Here is an 18,544-nt window from a genome sequence, read left to right on the forward strand (position 1 = left end):
ATGTGGTGTGTAATATAATCTATACACTATATTAAACTGTATCATTCTCTGATTACTATTTGAAGGGATACTACCAATCCTTTTATATATACGTGCCCATTGCACATCTGTGATACTACCTATATCTTTCTGCCATTTCTCCTTACTAATGTGACTTAAATCATTACTTGTGTAGTGACCAATTTCCTTATATACCCTAGATAGCAATCCTTTCGACAAATCCCCTTTTATCATTCTTTTAATAAAGGGTCCAGTGGGTTCAATCACTAACCCTTCATTTACTGCGTGCATAAAAATACTCCTAATTCTCATATATTCGAACCAGGCTCCCATATCCCTTCCTATTCCCTCCCTCATTACTTCCCAAGTTATCAGTTTCCCATCTTTCCATATATCTTTCACCGTGTTAATACCTAATTGTCTTATTATAGTGAACTCCTTATCCTTCAGTTTCTCACTGATATTCTTATTCTCCCAAATTGGTGCTATATATATAACATGCCTCTTATTTTAAATTTTTTCTTAAATGCTACCCAGGACTTCCTTATATTCTTAACAAGTATTGTGTGTTCCAAGTGTCCCACCCTATTCCCTGATTCCAGAAAATGGTATATATCTTTCACCTCCCCTTCATTTGTTTGTATAATCAACTGAAAAAAATCTAATTTATCCCAAATATTTATAAAATATATCTGTGAGGCAAGAAAGTATTTCCTTATGTCTGGGAAGGCGAACCCCCCCCCCCCTATCTTTTGGTTGGCAAAAAAACTAATTTGATCCGGGTTCTCCGACGACCCCATATCAAGCCATTAAAGGCAGCTATTATTTTTCTGAAGGATGCTTCATCACACCATATGGGGGATGAGGTGAACACATACAACAGCTTTGGCAAGAGGACAGTTTTTATTAATGTTCTTCTCTCTACTCTTGAGATTTTAAACCCACTCCATGCCCTTTTCTTTTTTTCAATGTTTTTCACTATTGGTGTCAAATTCAGAGCATGGTGGTCCTCTAGACTTCCCAAGATCTTAATTCCTAGGTATTTAAAATGTTCTCCTCTTCCTAACACTTAAGTCTGTACATGACCAGTTTCCCTCCACCCCCAGAGGAAGGAGGACTGATTTTCCCCAATTTATCTCCAGTCCTGCGTACACCCCAAAACTCTTAATTATACTCATCACACCACTTAAATCCCTCTCCCTTCTCAAGAAAACCAAGATATCATCGGCGTATAGTGACAGTTTGTCTTCTCTCCCCCTCGCTCCGAACCCCTTTATACCCTCCTCCGCTCTTATTTTAATTGCTAATGGCTCTATGCTTAAGGCGAAGAGCAAGGGAGAGAGAGGACAACGCTGCCTTGTTCCCCTTGACAGACCAAATTGCTCCGACAAAATTCCTCCCACCGAGATCCTGGCTACCGGCTCCGAGTACAACAGGCGAATCATCTCCACCAGCCTAACCCCAAAACCAAAGCGCCCCAGAGTCTGCCACAAGAACTCCCACTCCACCCTGTCAAACGCCCTAGATGCGTCCAAAGACAGGATGGAGTGAGAGCCCTCCCCCCCAATTCTATATTGGCCATTACCCTAAAGATGTTATGACAGGCCATTCTATTCGGCATAAAGCTGCACTGGTCTTTTTGCACTAAGTCCCCTATCACACTCTGTAATCTCAGTGCCAGCACCTTAGCATAAATCTTAACATCAGTATTTAGCAAAGAGATGGGCCAATAAGAGCCCATCTCTTCACCATCCTTACCCTCCTTAGGGAGGAGAATTATCGTTGATTCTCTCATGGTATCCGGTAACTGCATTCTCTCCCAACTAGTAGAGAGAACCCTTGCCAGCGCGGGCAACAAGCATCTTCCATACCTCCTATACACCTCAAAAGGAAGGCCATCACCTCCGGGTGTAGTATTACCCCTTATTTTATTCAGGGCCAAACTTAATTCCCCTGATGTCACTGGCCTCTCCATCTCTTCTCTATTGGGGCCCTTCACTTGTGGGAACTCAAACCCGTCCAGATACTTCCCCATTTCCTCCCTCCCTCCCCTCCACTCAAACTCATATAATCTATTATAATACTCCCGAAATTCCCCTACTACCTCCTTTGCCCCCTCGTATACCCTCCCATCCATTCCCCTAATCCTTGTTATTCTCAGGGGTCCTTTCTGATTCCTGACCAGGGACATCAGGAACCTACTGGGTTGCCCTGCTTCCAGGAGTCTCTGTTGGCCGAGGAATAAGCATCTATTCTTACTTTTTTCCAACAAATATGCGTCCAAAGCTTCCTGGCCTTTTTCCCACTTCAGCCTATGTTCTTCTGAGGGGTCTACCATTTGTTTATTTTCTGCCCCAGAGCATGCTGATCTTAATTCCTCTTCCCTGCTTCTAAACTCTCGTTTCTTCCCTCTAATAGCTCTTATTATTTTGCCTCTAAGAAAAGCCTTCCCTGCTTCCCAAACAATATGGTCATCCGCTGTGCCCCAATTATTTACAAAATATTCCTCCAAGTTATTCAGTATTCTTTAATTTTCAATGAGGCAAAGCCAATGAGCATTAATTTTGGGCATCCCCTCCCATCTCACCCCCCCCCCCCCCCAGTATCTACCATTACCTCAATCGCTGCATGATCAGACAAACAACGGGTGAGATAGCGCACACTTTTTACCCTATCACAACCGAGAGCATTTCCTATACTAACATCTACTCTGGACAGAACTCGGCCGGAACGACTCCAGCAGGAGTACCTCCGCACCCCCGGATTCTGCATCCTCCATATGTCCATCCAGCCGAACTCTGCGCAGATTTTAGCCAAAGGGGAGACCCCACTTCCCCCCCCCCCCCACCACCCAGTGAACGAAATCTATCCAGCTCCTCTGAGAACACCCCATTCATGTCCCCTTGTATGAAGAGTGGACAGTCCTCCCTGTTAGCGCAAAACTCAAAGAGTTTAATCAGAACTTCGGGCGAAAAGGGGGGTGGGATATAGATGAAGGCCAAAATGCAGACCAGTCCCTCCAATCTACCATACAAAAAAATAAATCTCCCATACTGGTCTACATTTTGTCCCAGTGCCTCCCACTTTATACTTCTATGGAAAAAAACTGATACCCCCCGTGAGCAAGATGTAAAAAAATGAGTGGAAGCTACTTCCCCACCAACTTCTTTTTAATATCTGAACCGTATCCCTTGTCAGGTGTGTTTCTAGCAGGCCAATAACGCATGGGAGATAGTTTTTAATCACACTCATTACTGCCAACCTTTTAACATTTTCCCCAAGCCCCCGAACATTCCAGGCTATCAATTTTATATTACTCATCCTCTATCCTCCTCTATCCCTCATTACACTATTAGGAAGGAACGACAGCAGAGGAACAAGGAGGGGGAGAGAGAAAAAAGAGGAAAGGGAAGAAGAGGGAAAAAATAAAAAAAAATTGGGAAAATACATTTATTAACGCTCGGTCCACTATAACCCACCACCACCCCCCCCCCCCCCTCCGCCCGTCACCCCCCCCTCCCCCCCTCCACTTCACCTCCCCCCCCTGTGTTTTTCTGGTCCTCTCCAGGACTATTGGTTTTATTTAATTTTGGTGCCATTTTCCAAGAGGACCTTTTTATCCTAAGCTGCCTCCTACTTAGGATAAGAGTTAAGGGTATCAGAGCACAGTTCCACTTCGTGATTCACACTATACACTATATACTGTGTATCCTATAATACAATCTAGAGTCACTTTCAGTGTCAGGGGTTTAGAGGTGATGCACAGGGGGGAAGTTCTTCTATTCTAATACACAGGCACTCTCACTGCCAATTCATTTGATTCTACTTAGACATTTTATTTACTGGGAGCTTTGGGAGAATCCAGCAAAGGGCCACTCCCTCGGTTTGGTAGAATAACACAGTCAATAGAGGAAAGAAACATATGGGAACGTTCTCACCCCGTTTTCTGCTGTAGTCCCTTGACGACCATCTGTTCCTTTACTTGAACTTGTGCCTGGAGGCAGGCTCTCACTCTGCCTCCTCTGCCGTCTTGGGGCTCCAGCTCCTCCGCGGGTGCCCCGCTGTCACGCTGCTGCCTACTCCACCGTGCGCCTCCAATGGCGATGGCGTGCAGTGGCGTTTCACGTGGTGCGGCGTCTCTCCGGCTCTCACCCGGAACTCCACTGTCCAAGCCTCGCCTTCGCCTCTGCACACTGCGTGGTGTGGCGTCCTCCCGGCTCTCACCAGGAACTCCACCGACCAAGCCTCACTCTCGCCTCTACACACGTGGAGCGCCGACCTCCCCGCTCGAGCCTCCGCCAGAAAAACAAAGACTGCTCAGCCACCGACTGCGGGTATGTACCAGCTGGGGTCATTCGGGGGTTTTCCCGCAAGGCATGGATGAATCTCCAGGGCTAAACATCCATCCTCAGCCGTGGGTTCCCTAGGAGAGGGGGGGGGGGGCGAGCCGTTCACCCTCCTCCGAGAATGCTCCTCCTCCCTAACAGGACCCCCGGTGTTATAATTACCTGTTCCTGGGGTCCGCGATACCTCTGGCTCTTGCGGCGTCCTGCACGCTGCGCTGCCCAATGACGAGTGACGTCCTAAACGCATCAGTGCGCACAGTGACAGCGCAGGAAGTTGCCGGAGCCAGAAGTATCGCGGACCCCGGGAACAGGTAATTATAACACCGGGGATGGGGGAGGCAATTGGGCAGCGGTGGTGGTTGGACTAGGGAGGACCGCAGGACAGGCAGGGGGAGAGAAGCGGGCAGCGGCGGTCTTTGGCCCAGCAAAAGCCGCTGTAGCTCATTGGATTTAAAGCGCCCACTTGAAATCATTGATCTGCAGCGGCTTCTGCCCCGCTGGGGGGGGGGGGGGGGGGGGAGAGAAATAGCCAATAACTTTTACCGGGATATCGGTATAAGTTATCGGCTATAGGCCTGAAAGGTACCAGATTATGGGTATCGGCCCTAAAAAAAATCAATATCAGTTAATCCCTAATCTTCACCATCCCTGGAGGAGATGTTTTTTAACCTCTTAAGGACCAAGGACATTCTGGAATGTCCCTGCACCTTGGGCTTTAAGGACCAAGGACGTTCCAGAACGTCCTGGTGTTTCTCCGGTCTCTGACGCGCGCCGGGCAGAGATCGGAACGGCATTCCTGCTGAAATCCTTCAGCAGGTATGCCGTGCAAATGCCGAGGGGTGTCCCGGGACCCCCCCCCCCCCCCCCCCCATGTCGGCGATCGCAGAAAATCGTATGTCAATTCAGAAATGTGATTTTCTCCTATTCCGGGCTGATCGGGTCTCTGGTGACCCGATCACCCGGAAAATTGTGATGATCTGACCTGTCAGTGACAGCCCAGATCATCCTGAAGGGTAGGAGTGAAGTCGCAATGCTGTGATTTCCTCCTATCCCCTGTAATTGGTCAGAATTGATTCTGACCAATGGCAGAGCAGGACAGTGGGTTGCCATGGCAACCCCCCGTTCTGGCCACCCCTGGATGTCGAGGGGATCGTGGGAAGAAGATGGAGGTCGGTACCTGCAGGAGAAGATGCCTGGAGACCCCGATTGTTGCTGGAGACTGCTGGATCCTGGGTCAGGTAGGGAAACTACTGTGGGGGAGGGGGGAATTGAAAGTGAAAGTAAAGTGATCTTTACTGTGGCAACCACTAGGAAGGCCAAACTGCAACTCCCAGCATGCCCAGACAGCCAAAGGCCGTCTGGGCATGCTGGGAGTTGTAGTTTTGTAATATCTGGAGAGTCACAGTTTGGAGACCACTGTTACAGTGGTGCCCAAACGGTAGCCCTCCAGATGTTGCCAAACTACAACTCTCAGCATGCCTAGACTGCTCAGGCATGCTGGGAGTTGTAGTTCTGTAACATCTGTCCCTTCAGATTTAGCAATTTTCATGAAATTTTTGAAAATTGCTGCTTTACTTTGAAGCCCTCTAATTTTTTCAAAAAGCAAAAATATGTCCATTTTATGATGCCAACATAAAGTGGACACATTGCATTTGTGAATAAATATAAACTTTATTGGGAATATCCATTTTCCTTACAAGCAGAGAGCTTCAAAGTTAGAAAAATGCTAAATTTCCATGAAATTTGGGGATTTTTCACCAAAAAAAGATGCAAGTAACGCCGAAAATTTACCATCAAAATAAAGTAGAATATGTCATGAAAAAACTATCTCAGAATCAGAATGATAACTAAAAGCATCCCAGAGTTATTAATGTTTAAAGTGACAGTGGTCAGATGTTCAAAAAACGCTCTGGTCCTAAGGTGTAAAATGGCCTGGTCCTTAAGGGGTTAATAACGATTTTAGCATATATAAGACGTTGTCCTGACATCCTGAAGACACAAGCTCCATTTATTTCTATGGGAGCACTATAGATACTCAAGTGTTTTTCACTGGACAACCCCTTTAAGAGTAGCAGCTATAAAGTGCATGTAAAGCTACAGTAGCTTATACAGGGATAGCTACCTGGCAGAATTCTCCGTGATAACCACAATGCTTCCAACCTTAGTGTCTCAAGTTCAACCTGAACCTTACTTGGTCCCATATAAAATAATCACAAAGCTCTCAAATACCTTGCCATTTAAATCAGCCCTGCATGGATTTTACCCACATTTCTCCTAAATACACTAAAGCACATTCCCAACACTAAGTTCAGCAACACACCTCTGATACACAGAACAGCCACATAACTTATATTCACTATCTCAGGCCTTCCACACCCACCACCTGGTCACATTATTTCAATTTTCTGTAAAACATGAAGCACTTGGGTGGCAGGGTGGGCAAAAACAAGCTGGTAGTGGGATCTGGGATCCCGAGAACCATATGCAATCTAATCGCTTGCTCATCCTGTTACATTTAAATAAGGTTCTTGAGTAACGGTTTGTTCACACTGCTGCATGCAGGGCTGGCCTTAGGTGTTCAGGCGCCCTGTGCAAGCTAACCTCGTGGCGCCGCCCCCCCCCCATAAACGTACACAAAGAGGGAAAAAAAAATCTTTGTGACAAATATTTTTTTTAAATATTTAATCAGTCCCCTGCCCCCTTATTCAGTCCCATGTACCCCTTCACTTGTCCCCTGCCCCCCTTAATCAGATGCAGTATAGTTCCCCACATTAGGTGCCGTATAGTTCCCCCACATTAGGTGCCGTATAGTTCCCCCACATTAGGTGCCGTATAGTTCCCCACATTAGGTAGAAGCAGGTTCCCCACATTAGGTGCAGTATAGTTCCCCACATAAGGTGCAGTATAGTTCCCCACATTAGGTGCAGTATAGTTCCCCCACATTAGGTGCAGTATAGTTCCCCCACATAAGGTGCAGTATAGTTCCCCCACATTAGGTGCAGTATAGTTCCCCACATTAGGTAGAAGCAGGTTCCCCACATTAGGTAGAAGCAGGTTCCCTACATTAGTTAGAAGAGGTTCCCCACATTAGGTAGTAGCAGGCTCCCCACATAAGGTAGAAGCAGGTTCTCCTCCCCTAACCCCCCCCCCCCCCCGGACTCACACACACACACACACACAGACACCCACACACATACATAGATACACTTACCTGCCCTGCACTTCTCTCCGGCGGCGGCCTGACGAGTGACGTCACTGACGTCCTCCTGTGCGGGTCTGCGGAGGGACGTCACATGCGCGACATCCCTCTTCAGACTCGGGCCGGCCAGCCAACCAGAGATGCGGGGGAGGGCGGGGTAAGTGAAACCTCCCTGTGTAATGAAGAAAACTGTGCCCTGAAGCGGAATGTGGTCCTCCGCATAGGGACACAGTTGAGGGAGGGTAGTGGGAATGTAATGAGAGGGAGCGGCCTGCAAAGCAGAAAACTGTGTCCCTGTGCGGAGGGTCACATTCCGCTACAGAGCACAGTTTTCTTCATTACACCGGCATTTAGTGCTGCGCCCGGAACTGCACGTCGGGCAATACAAATTACAAATACCTGGTGCGAGCTGTGTCGGACGTCTGGCGCCCCTGTTGCTATAGCGCCCTGTGCGGCCGCACAGCTCGCACACCCCTAAGGCCGGCCCTGGCTGCATGCTCCGCTAAAGGGAGCTCCATAAGACCGTCCTTTGGAAAGATGGGAGTTGTGCAGAGTTCTTTGTAGTTCTGTCTTGTGCATGACTACAATAAACAATAATTAAAATGATACATTAGGCTTAGGAAACCTATGACTCTGCTGCTTCAGTTGTATACAAGCCTCGGCACGTTGTGCGCCCTGCTACAAATCCACTAACTCATTGACACCTAAAATCAAGTAAATACAGGTCCAGGATTGTCCTTGCTGGTTAAGATGTCTCCATTTAGATGTAATATTTGTGTCTCTCTTTTGCGTTTACTATCTCACCATAGGAATTTTTGTCATTCCGTTTTTCCAGTTCTACGAATGGAAAATCTAGTAACACATACTGTCCTCCAATATCAATGTCTATTATATCATATTTTGAAACATTTTGTGCTAAGTAATGACTGAGCATGCTACATGGTGTCTTACAGGTGACATAAATGGCACACTGTAAATGAGAAAATCTGCAGCAAAAATCTTCTCTGATTATTTTGTCATAAGTGATTTAGGTTTTGTAAATATTCTGCACAAAAAACACCATCACATCATCTAGCTATGAAGAGTAGAGCACAAAGTAGACAAGGCAAAGTCCCAAAAATGCTAAATTTATCAAAGACTCTGTCATTAGGTTTATGTTGCCCTATCTAGGGGCAATGTAAACAAGTGACAAAGATTCTGTTTACAATGATGTATCACTTACAGTAACATACCAAATGTGTCCTTAGCTTTCCATTACCACTGTATCGCAGCTTTAACAGACATCTGTAATTGTGTATGTCATAAGCTTTTAATAGGGTTTCATAACTTATCCATTAAATAGATTTCATAATAGCCTATTGGTGATGGATGCATTAACTGGATGACTAAAAGTGCCATTGCTTAAAGGCTTTAGTAGCATCGGTTTAAAATCTAACGACATATACATACACATATACTGTATGTTTACAGATGACTTTATGGCCTGTGATTGACCGATGTCTCTTTCAATGGCATCTTATTCAACTTCCTGTTTTGCTTTTTCTCCATGGACCAACGTATGCTGTCCGACTTTATTAAAGTTTTTAAGTTGGGGTTCTACGGTACCAAGTAGGCCGGTCATACCAGTGCACCATGGGGCCCCAAGTGCACCAAACCACCTAATTTACAAGTATACATTTTAGAGAATATCTCGGCAATGGATGGACAAAATAAAAAAGGTAAAAACAAGTGTAATCAGAGTCACCTGCACTATTAGCCTGTACCATTAGGTTAGTGCAAGTGACACTGATGTTATTTATATTCCCTTTAACCATTAAGGATACAGCCTAGTTTGTTCTTAAAGGGGCCACTAGGGACCCCTACGATCTCCAGGCCGGCAGCGGCAGTGCCCAAAACACAAAAATTTGGAGCTTCCACATTCGTGATGATAGAGTAGGCTACTTATACTCTTACAAGGTGTCTCTTTCTTGTGATATGAGATAGATGATATGAGTGGTGAGAGTGAATTCAGCTGAATGCTGGAACAGAATCAACCATGTGACACTTGGTTGACGCTCTCTGATGCTCATTCCCCCCCCCCCCACCCTATATGGGTTGTGCAAGCTCCTTTTATTGTACATGCTTATGTCATACAGAAAAATACATAAAATGGAATATATGTTGATTACAGCTTAAAAGCTAAAGTTCAAGAAGTCAGCTATAAGTCATCTAGGCTTGTGGTACAGGTTAAGGGTATGTTCACACTGAGGAATTGGGGCGGAAATCACGCTGAAGATTTCCGCCCCAAAATACAGTTTTTTTCCCACTCAGAATTTCGCGCGGAAATGCAGGTTTCATGTGGAGGAGGGGAAGAGGAAGAGTATCAAGTATTTCTATTCATAAATACCGTATTTATCGGCGTATAACACGCACTTTTTAGGCTAAAATTTTTAGCCTAAAGTCTATGTGCGTGTTATACGCCGATACACCCCCAGGAAAGGCAGGGGGAGAGAGGCCGTCGCTGCCCGCTTCTCTCCCCCTGCCTTTCCTGGGGTCTAGCGCGCTGCTGCCGGCCCTTCTCTCCCCCTGGCTATCGGCACCGCTGCCCATTCTGTCCCCCTGACTATCGGTACCGGCGCCCCATTGCCGGCGCCGATAGCCAGGGGGAGAGAAGTGGCGCCGACAGCCAGGGGGAGAGAAGGGGCAGCGGCTCCCATTGCCGGCGCCGCTGCCCCGTTGCCTCCCCCCATCCCCGGTGGCATAATTACCTGGGTCGGGTCCGCGCTGCTGCAGGCCTCCGGCGTGCGTCCCCTGCGTCGTTGCTATGCGCTGCACGTCAGTGCACCGCGCCGTGCATAGCAACGACGCAGGGGACGCACGCCGGAGGCCTGCAGCAGCGCGGACCCGACCCAGGTAATTATGCCACCGGGGATGGGGGGGGGGGGGGGGCAATGGGGCAGCGGCTCCGGCAATGGGTGCCGCTGCCCCTTCTCTCCCCCTGGCTGTCGGCGCCGCTTCTCTCCCCCTGTCTATCGGCGCCGGCAATGGGGCGTCGGCACCGATAGTCAGGGGGACAGAACAGGCAGCGGCGCCGATAGCCAGGGGGAGAGAAGGGCTGGCAGCAGGGCTCTAGACCCCAGGAAAGGCAGGGGGAGAGAAGCGGGCAGCGACAACCTCTCTCCCCCTGCCTTTCCTGGGGGTGTATCGGGGTATACACGCGCACACACGCACCCTCATTTTACCATGGATATTTGGGTAAAAAACTTTTTTTACCCAAATATCCTTGGTAAAATGAGGGTGTGTGTTATAGGCCGGTGAGTGGTATACCCCGATAAATACGGTACTCCTCTTTTTTTTTTTTCATGCGGAAATTCCGCGCGGATTCCGCGTGGAAATGCTTCTGACTGAAAAAAATAAAAAATAACATTGATCTCTATGGGAGAACGACGCTGATTCCGCCTGAAAGAAAGAACATGTTCTTTCTTCAAGCGGAACATACTTCCTCGTCAGAATTCTGCTTTAGGAAATTCCTCAGTGTGAACTGAGGGGCAGAAATTCTGTACAACTCTATGGGGTTTTCACTGCTGAATGATTTGGAGAGGAAAAAGCGAGCAGGTTACTCGTGGAAATTCCTCTCAAATTCCTCAGTGTGAACATACCCTAAATGTGCTTCCCCTGATCGGAAAAACAAACCACAAGAATGTTTGTGCACCTTGTCTCTAGCTTGTGGTTTCCACTTGTTCGCTAGGACTAGATCTTTATCTTGCATAAGTGTAGAAAGCGTGGTCAAGTCAGTGTCACAGCATACACTTTAAAGTCTTAAGTTCAGACATAACATAAAGCATTATAAAGCGTATATTCAAATAAAACAAATAATCTTGACCACTCTATCAGTGACATCACACCACGCCCCCTCCATTCATGTCTATGGGAGGGGGCATGATGGTTAGTACGTAGCCGTCATGCCTCCTCCCATAGACATGAATGGAGAGGGTGTGGCGGCCGTAGTCGCAAATCATCCGGCATGGAGTTGGCTCTATGCACGGATTACTGGGGTGCCACGCCGGGGATCGTGGGGGTTCTTAGTGGCGGGACCCCCCGCCATCAGACATTTTATCCTCTATCCTCACCTGCCGCTGCACCCTCGATATCCCAATATTGCGTTCCAGTTTTCTGATGGTGTTTTCTTCCGTATTGTGCTTGGTCAACGTTTCACACAGCGGTTCAGCAAATAGCTCGTGGCAGAGATGTCCTGCCTCAACCGGCAATAGTCTGAGTGGCAGTGTGATGCATTGACCATCAGAGACCAGTGCTGTGGCTCAATGCATTACACTTCTGCTCATTCTATTGCCGGCTCAGAAAGGACATCGCTGCAGCCAGTTTCCTGCATCAAGCCCAAGACATTGGCGCTAAGCTAATCACTGACCGCAGTAGTGTCCTGCCTCAGCCTTTGATTGACTGAGCACCAAGGTGACATCTCGACACCCCGCACCAGGAAGTACACAGTGGGTGGACAGCAGCATTACCGGAGGCTAGGGGGACTGAGGAAGGTAAGTGCAGGTTTGTTTTGTTTCAACAGGTAGACTCAGACAGGTAGACTCAGACTAAATTATTTTTGCCGGAGTACATATAGCTTTATAAAAAAAAATGTAATAAACATAAAACATTCTTTCTCAGACTTTCTAATGGCTTTCTGTGAATCCGTGCACCATTAGGAGCATAGAATGTAATATAAGCTTACAGTACATAAGGAGAGAGCTGAGGGGATTGTCTGCTTTCTATCACAGCAGATGAGATGTGGACGGTAATGAATGTGTAGTCATGTGACCTATGTAAGGCATTATTCAGCGTGTCACGGTACAGTGTGGCAGAGGTCTCTGAGGCTGAAGAAAGGGTCAGAGCAGGGTGCTGTGACAGACCATTGAAGAAATAAGCATTGTGTGAGCTCCATGTTGTTTTATGGCAGCAGAGCAGAACAGTAGCGACTCTCGCCGCCCTGAGGTTGTAATCACCTGCAGCTGCAATGAGGAGCCCCAGATGGGAAGTAGGAAGTGCTGCTCGCAGGCTTCCTGTACCATTCCATGCAGCGCTCTTTTAGATACTGCACACAAGCCGTGACGTGCTCTCCAGATAATGGCAACTCGCTTCCAATAGACGGAGGGCGGGGATTACCTCAGTGCCACAACAGCGGCGGCGACACGGTGCCTGGGAAGGTGGAGAGCGGGACAGGAGGCTTGTGCGGCCATGTATGTGTAGAATCCTCCCCGCCAGCTGCTCTTTCTCTAAGGTAAGCGGGCTCCATGCAGATGTCTTACCCCGGACCCTATAGACTGACTGTATGGAGAGGGTTCCCGTACTTCTTCATGCAATGACATGTCAGCTGGATGGCACGGCGCTGCATATCTGTTGTATCTAGAAAACCTTTCAGGGGGCATATTTACCAATGAAGCCAGTCAAACCCTGCAGCATGGTGCCCACCTCAATCTCACCTTTCACCTGGCTGGGGTAAACACATTACAAGTGACCAGAAACTTTAAAGGGGTTTTCCAACAACCAACATTGGTCAATGAAGAGGAAGCCTGATGAATGTTTGACCCTCACAATATAGTGATTAGCCCCCCATTCTCTTCTCTGCACCGAGTACTTTTAGCATGTGCCCTGCTGCTACATCCAAAGGTCTATGGCAGTGTTTCCAACTAGTGTGCCTCCAGCTGTTGGAAAAAAAAATAAAAAAACTCCCAGCATGCCTGGACAGCCAAAGGCTGCCTGGGCATGCTGGGAATTGTAGTTTTTTCGATAGCTGACTGGTCTAGGGCAGTGGTCTCCCAACCTGCGGACCTCCAGATGTTGCAAAACTACAATTCCCAGTGTGCCCAGACAGCCGTTGGCTGTCCGGGCATGCTGGGAGTTGTAGTTTTGCAACATCTGGAGGTCCGCAGGTTAAAGACCATTGGTGGAGAGCACTAAGTATAGGGCTTGTCCACTCCTGCCAGCCCCATAGACATTGAGGGGCAGACAAAAACTGCCCGCACCAAAACTTGGTGTAAATTGTGGGGTAAAAAATAAATTGAAATAACTTCGTCCACATTTTTTTTAAATTTTTTTTTAGATGTTTTCTTATTTTTCTTCACCTTGCTTGACAAGTGAGCGTTATTACCTAAAATGGGCATAGCTTCCGCAAAAGCTATGGCTTGTATGCATTTTTGATGCATGTATTTGGTGTTTAACTACAGTCTAATGATGCACCTGTTTTTCAGCCGGCAGGAGCCACTGATCTGTCGGGTTGCCCAGTGATTGCCAGCTTATCCCCTATCCTGTGTCTGATCGCCACACCCCTTGCCACTGGGCCCCCCCCTTCATTACCCAGAACAGGACCCGACTATCAGAGATCGCGTTCTACAGATGACATGCGCTACATTAATTTCTTTGGGAGTGCTAAAGAGTACAGCACTCGGTCGGGTATCTTTGGCACTCCCATAAAAATGAATGGGGCGCGTGTTAACTACAACATCCGCTCTGGAGATTGCTGGGGTTCCCAGCGGTCAAACCCTCCACCATCAAACACTTATCCCCTATCCTGTTGGTAGGGGATAAGTTGTCATTGATTGTACAACCCCCTTAAAGGAGTACTCTGAGGAAAAACTATTAAAGACCATTATAAAGCTTTCCCTAAGATATATAAGATTGTCAATGACCTCACTAGCGTTCCATGCAGGCATCCATGTTTTTCAGCGAAACCGGAAGTGCAGCCTCTCATAGTGAGTTATGATTTTCGTTCAACACTCACTGTCTGCCCGCGGCCATCTTTAAAACGAAACGTCATATCTCTAAGTTCACTCCCCACCGAATGCCAGCCCCCACTATTGCGGTGCGGTCCCATATCTGAATATGCATAACCCACCTCGTTTCCCCAGCAGTGATTTGCTGCGTGTAGTAAGTGCCTCTCATTCGTTCCTCCTCTCACTGTTCGCGCGACGTGCCAGCCAACTCCAGGGAACGCTGCTTCTCCGGCACAAAAGCTACAGCTATGTGAGCTGTTAGCTACTTTTGTGCGCCGATTGCAGCGATTAGGAGGAGCTGATTGGAGGAGGCAGAGGGGGAGGAGATGGCGTAGTGGCAGGGGGTGGGTAAAGCAACAAGGGGAGGCAGCAAGGGGCGTTATACATTATAATTTCAGGGGTGGGGAACAGGAGTAAGGGAGGTCTTGCGAGCGGAAGAAGTGTAGTAAGCATGATGGGAAAACGTCATTCCTGACGTCACGGCCATGCTTACAGTACCCGGAAGTAAGCGAAATTACCGGGGAGAATTACAGGAGAACGGCTGGACCGATTTGGGCGACCAGGACCTCTAATGAAAGGTATTCCAGGACACTTCACTATGGTGTCAGGTTTTTGGGTATCAGAGTACTCCTTTAAGGACCAAGCCCATTTTTACCTTAACCCCTTAAGGACCCGGAGTTTTTCCGTTTATGCATTTTCGTTTTTTTCGCTTCTGCATTTTCGTTTTTTCCTCCTTACCTTTAAAAAATCATAACTCTTTCAATTTTGCACCTACAAATCCATATGATGGCTTATTTTATTTGCACCACCAATTCTACTTTGTAATGACGTCAGTCATTTTACCCAAAAATTCACAGCGAAACGGAAAAAAAAAATCATTGAGAGACAAAATTGAGAAAAAAAAACGCCATTTTGTAACTTTTCGCCATTTCTACACAGTACATTTTTCGGTAAAAATGACACCTCTTTATTCTCTAGGTCCATACAATTAAAATGATACCCTACTTATATAGGTTTTATTTTGTAGTACTTCTGGAAAAATTCATAACTACATTAAGGAAAATGTATTAGGGATTGACCAATATCGTTTTTTTTTTTAGGGCCGATACCGATAATCTGTGGAGGTTAGGGCCGAAAGCGGGCACTTTAAATCAATGGACTGCAGTGGCTTTTGCGGTGCCATAGGCCGCCTCTACCACCCGATTCTCTCCCCCTGTCTGTCCGGGGGTCCTCCTGAGTCCTATCACCGCCACCCGCGACCGCCCCCCACCCACCGCTCCGCACGCCCCACCGCGCCGCGTCGCACCCCCCACCGCCCCAGCCCCATTGCCTCCCCCATCCCTGGTTTTATAATTACCTGTTCCCGGGGTCCACTCTACATCTGGCTGGCGTCCTCCTGAGCTGTCACTGTGCGCACTGACGGTGACGTTGCGTCACTCGTCATTGCGCACAGCGTAACGCAGGATGCAGCAGGAGCCAGAAGTAGCGTGGACCCTGGACCCTGGGAACAGGTAATTATAAAACCGGGGATGGGGGAGGCAATGGGGCCGGGGCGGTGCGGTGGGGGGTGCGACGGGGGGGCGGGGCATTATCGGATTATCGGCAAGGTAATTGCCGATACCGATAACGCCCAAAATCATGATTATCGGCCGATAGTATCGGTCAAACCGATAATCGGTCGATCCCTAAAACTTATACGTTTAAAATTGTCATCTTCTGACCCCCCCCTATAACTTTTTATTTTTTATTTTTCCGCGTATGGGGCAGTATGTGGGCTCATTTTTTGCACCGTGATCTGAAGTTTTTAGCGGAACCATTTTTGTATTGATCGGACTTATTGATCGCTTTTTATTAATTTTTTTCATGATATAAAAAGTGACCAACATTTTTTTTGGCGCGTACGCCATTGACCATGCAGTTTAATTAATGATCTATTTTTATAATTCGGACATTTCTGCACACGGCGATACCACATGTTTATTTTTATTTACACATTTTTTTTTTTTAAATGGGATAAGGGGGATGATTCAAACTTTTATTAGGGAAGGGGTTAAATGATCTTCTCTTTTTTTTTTTTTCACTTTTTTTTTTTTTTTTTTTTGCAATGTTATAGCTCCTATATGGGGCTATAACACTGGTCTTTTACATTGATCAATGGTTTCTCATAGGAAACCATTGAACAATGATTCTGCTGCTTGACTGCTTATGCCTGGATCTCATGCACTGAGCAGTCATTCGGCGATTGGACAACAGGAGGCAAGATAAGGGACCCTCCTGCTGTCTTACAGCTGTTAGGGATGCCGCAATTTCGCCGCGGACATCTCACAGTCCCATGAGCTAACCGGCAATGATTTACTTTCACTTTAGACGCAGCGTTCAAATTTGAACGCCGCGTCTAAAGGGTTAATAGCCCGCGGCACCACGATCAGTGCCACACACTATTAGCCACGGGTCCCGGCTTTGGCTGTGGCCCTGCGTTATAGAACGGGAGCAGACTCAGGACGTACATTTACGTCATGGGTCCTTAAGAGGATAAGGACCCGGGCATTTTTTTCACATCTGACCACTGTCACTTTATGCATTAATAACTCTGGAATGCTTTTAGTTATCATTCTGATTCAGAGATTATTTTTTTTGTGACATATTCTACTTTATTAGTGGTACATTTTTGTCGATACTTGCATAATTTCTTGGTGAAAAATTCCAAAACTTGATAAAAAAAAAACTTGAAAATTTAGCATTTTTTTAACCCCTTGGGGACGGAGCCCATTATGACCCTAAGGACGGGAGCATTTTTTTGCAAATCTGACCACTGTCACTTTAAGCATTAATAACTCTGGGATGCTTTTACTTATAAATTTGATTCCGAGATTGTTTTTTCGTGACATATTCTACTTTGTGGTAAATTTCCGTCGATACTTGCATCGTTTCTTGGTGAAAAATTCTAAAATTTCATAAAAAATTTGAAAATTTAGCATTTTTCTAACTTTGAAGCTCTCTGCTTATAAGGAATATGGATATTCCAAATAAATTATATATTGATTCACATATGCAATATGTCTACATTATGTTTGCATCATAAAGTTGACATGTTTTTACTTTTGGTAAACATCAGAGGGCTCCAAAGTTCAGCAGCAATTTTTCGCAAAATTTTCAAAATCGGAATTTTTCAGGAACCAGTTCAGGTCTGAAGTGGATTTGAAGGGTCTTCTGGTTAGAAATACCCCATTATAAAATCTACACCTCTCAAAGTATTCAAAATGACATTCAGTAAGTGTGTTAATCCTTTAGGTGTTTCACAGGAATAGCAGCAAAGTGAAGGAGAAAATTCTAAATCTTCATTTTTTTACACTTGCATGTTCTTGTAGACCCAGTTTTTGAATTTTTACAAGGGGTAAAAGGAAAAAAATCCTCTCAAAATTTGTAACCCAATTTCTCTCGAGTAACAAAATACCTCATGTGTATGTCAATGTTCGGCGGGTGCACTAGAGGGCTCAGAAGCGAAGGAGCAACAATGGGATTTAGGAGAGTGAGTTTTTCTGAAGTGGTTTTTGGGGGGCATGTCCCATTTAGGAAGCCCCTATGGTGCCCGGACAGCAAACCCCCCCCCCCCCACATGCCATACTATTATGGAAACGACACCCCTCAAGGAACGTAACAAGGGGTATGGTGAGCCTTAACACCCCACAGGTGTTTGACAACTTTTTGTTAAAGTCGGATGTGTAAATGAAAAAAAAAATTTTTTCACTAAAATGCTGTTTTTTTCCCCAAATTTTACATTTTTACAAGGGGTAATAGGAGAAAATGCCCTCCAAAATTTGTAACCCAATTTCTTCTGAGTATGGAAATACCCCATCTTTGGACGTCAAGTGCACTGCGAGCGAACTATAATGCTCTGAAGAGAAGGAGCGCCATTGAGCTTTTAGAGAGATAATTTGTTTGGAATGTAAGTTGGGGGCCATGTGCATTTACCAAGCCCCCTGTGGTGCCAGAACAGTGGACCCCCCCACATGTGACCCCATTTTGGAAACTACACCCCTCACTGAATGTAATAAGGGTACAGTGAGCATTTACACCCCACTGGCGTTTGACAGATCTTTGGAACAGTGGGCTGTGCAAACAAAAAAATTACATTTTTCATTTTCACGGACCACTGTTCCAAAAATCTGTCAGACACCTGTGGGGTGTAAATGCTCACTGTACCCCTTGTTACATTCCGTGTGGGGTGTAGCTTCCAAAAT

The 18,544-nt window shown here is 46.5% G+C and overlaps 2 protein-coding genes across 8 annotated transcripts in view; one reads left to right on the forward strand and one right to left on the reverse strand.

The window, feature by feature from the left end:
- DEK (DEK proto-oncogene) overlaps window positions 1-11,759 on the reverse strand; it is a 122,408-nt gene extending 110,649 nt beyond the window's left edge. The window contains exon 1 of the mRNA XM_056521260.1: window positions 11,655-11,759. The gene's annotated coding sequence lies outside the window, so the exon portion shown is untranslated. The remainder of the gene's footprint in view (window positions 1-11,654) is intronic.
- Window positions 1-18,544, forward strand: part of RNF144B (ring finger protein 144B) — a 154,397-nt gene that overhangs the window by 28,210 nt on the left and 107,643 nt on the right. For 2 of the 7 annotated variants that reach the window (XM_056521265.1, XM_056521264.1), the window contains exon 1: window positions 12,538-12,811. The exons of 3 other annotated variants lie outside the window; for them this stretch is intronic. The gene's annotated coding sequence lies outside the window, so the exon portion shown is untranslated. Of the gene's footprint in view, window positions 1-12,017; window positions 12,075-12,537; window positions 12,812-18,544 lie in introns of those variants that run through there. 2 more of the 7 variants (XM_056521268.1, XM_056521263.1) reach the window with 2 other exon arrangements.

This window comes from Hyla sarda, chromosome 5 (genome assembly GCF_029499605.1).
Source record: "Hyla sarda isolate aHylSar1 chromosome 5, aHylSar1.hap1, whole genome shotgun sequence".
Classification (NCBI taxonomy): domain Eukaryota; kingdom Metazoa; phylum Chordata; class Amphibia; order Anura; family Hylidae; genus Hyla; species Hyla sarda.